Source organism: Peromyscus maniculatus, chromosome 15 (assembly GCF_049852395.1).
Source record: "Peromyscus maniculatus bairdii isolate BWxNUB_F1_BW_parent chromosome 15, HU_Pman_BW_mat_3.1, whole genome shotgun sequence".
Lineage (NCBI taxonomy): Eukaryota > Metazoa > Chordata > Mammalia > Rodentia > Cricetidae > Peromyscus > Peromyscus maniculatus.
Window position 1 is genome coordinate 61291094 of NC_134866.1, and position 2278 is coordinate 61293371.

The 2278-nt window shown below is 54.6% G+C and overlaps 1 protein-coding gene across 1 annotated transcript in view; it reads right to left on the reverse strand.

The window, feature by feature from the left end:
- Positions 1-2258, reverse strand: part of Polr3g (RNA polymerase III subunit G) — a 34649-nt gene extending 32391 nt beyond the window's left edge. The window contains exon 1 of the mRNA XM_006989819.4: positions 1716-2258. The gene's annotated coding sequence lies outside the window, so the exon portion shown is untranslated. The remainder of the gene's footprint in view (positions 1-1715) is intronic.
- Between the last annotated feature and the right edge of the window lie 20 nt (positions 2259-2278).

A 2278-nucleotide genomic window follows, 5' to 3' on the forward strand; every position in this document is an offset into this window, starting at 1 on the left:
ATGTGCCATTCTCTTCTTTTTAACGGAGCTTAGGACTTAACTTCTGCCTCTTCTCTCACCAAGCAGCTGGTGGTTCTTGTGTGTCCCCCAGGGAGGGTCTTCCATCATCCACGGAGTCTTCATGGAGTACCCTCTGTGCCAAACCACCCTCTGTGTTGGGAATACAGAGGGGACAAAATAACACCTCTGCTCTGACGGAGTTCACAGTCAAGTACGGGAAACAGGCAAAGTATGTTTCACAGAAACCGTCAGAGACGGGTGGGTGGTGTGGACTAAGAGCAGGAAACAGGCCAGAAAGACCAGTTGAAGAAGTCCTGCCTCATTCGGTACTATCTGGGCGCAAACCTAACAAAGATGAGAAGCAGAAAAAGAGAACTGTTGGGGACTGTAGCCTGGCACAAGCCAATGGATTATCGGCGAATCATTGCTGAGTAATGGTTCTGTGCCATTTACCTTGCGGCTCCTTCTGCGGGAAAACACAGACAGGACAGGGCACTGTGTTTCTCGGCTGAGAACGGCTCCTTCCAGGCCAGTGCAACTGTTCAACAGCCCCTCCCAGCCCCGCCCACCGGGCACCCGATTTTTGCATTCATGTTGCCTTATATTACAAGCATTTTTTTTTTTTAATGGTTTTTCGAGACAGGGTTTCTCTGTGTAGCTTTGCGCCTTTCCTGGATCTTGCTCTGTAGACCAGGCTGGCCCTGAACTCACAGAGATTCACCTGCCTCTGCCTCTAGAGTGCTGGGATTAAAGGCGTGTGCCACTGCCGCCTGGCTTAAATCAGACTTTTTAAAAAATATAGTATTCTGTTTGTCACACATCATTTAGTGCTAAGACTGGCCCCAACTGCACCATTGAATAACTTCTACTTAGATGATTAGAAAAATACTCAAAGGGGCAGCAACCTGCTCGCACTCCCACCAGAGACTTTAGGAGTGTAGGAAGAATACACCTCTCCCTCCAGGAAACTCTATTAGGAGATGCCACAGTAAGCATTTTCCTAATTATCCTTTATAATGCTGTCCCGTGAGTCTCTGTAATTTTTGAAGGTTAGTCAACTTCCCACGGGAATTTCTGAATCCTAAATAGATGCAGCTAGCTAGGGCTCTGGGAATGCGCATAGGGACTTGATGTTAACAGTGGGGGTGATTTCAGAGGCTGGTAAGGCCACACCCAGTCATTATCCACTTTTCCTGTCCCCTCAAAGTGCTCCGCCCTTCATTAGTTAAGCTCTGGTAACTTTCTCTGCTCTCTTGAAAGAGCAAAGAACTGTACAAAACATGACGGGGATTTAGAATTGTTTAAAGAAAAATCCTATTAACAACCCCTTTCCCCACTATCAAGAGTGCCAACAGTTAAAACAGAAGCGGAATAATAGCACGCCTTAGCAGCAATCTGCCGCCAAACCAGCGCGTGAACGCACAGCAGGATCACCGGATTTGCTAAGTCTTCTGTAGTATCCGCAAGAGCATAAACTCCCTTCTAGCTCACTTAGAAAGAACACCTCCAAGAGGAGCCTGGAAAATCTGGCTACCAAGACTTTAAAGGGTTTGGAAGGCAGCAGCAGGCTTTGGAGAGGTAAGGCTACCTCCCAAGTCACTCCAAAGGTTTGATGAATTTGGGCTCCGGATGCCTGGCCACCACGTTCTCCACGTGCCCCATCAACTCCCTTCTACCCTCTTCACCTCCAGCCCGATCTGGGACAACTTCGTTACCTGCGCACAAAGTCTCGAGGTGTGGGCACGCTGTGCAGCCGAGGTGGCAGGGGTGCCAGCAAGGGTGCGGACAGCCGCGCCAGCAGGGAGCCGCGGATCCCACCTTCCCAGCGGCGCGCAGCGTCCTGCACGCGGCCACGGCGCTCGCCCACCGCGCTCTGCGAGCCCAGGAGCCCCGCCCACCCCCGGCGAGGCCACACCCCCGGCAAGGAGCTTTTTAGCCCTTGGCAGGCACCGTAGTCGGCCTCCAACTGGCTGGGGCTGGCTCTGGGCTCCGGCGGCGAGTGAGCTGCTCCCGCTGCCCGTGTGGGGGCGGTCCTGGGCTTCCCACGCATCACCCCCAGCCTCTGCAGTGGCACCCCGGAGCAGGGCAGCGTCGCCCCGCGTCTCGGCCCCACTGCAGCGGCCTGCGGGACGGCCCTGGTGCTGCGGCTGCAGGAGCTGCGGCTGCAGGAGCTGCGGCAGCCTAGGCTGCAGCCTTGGCGCTCTGCGGACCGGAGGAGAGGGCGCGGGAGCAGGCGATCTGGGCAGCGTCGCCGCGTCCTATCCGCGCCCCCTTCCGC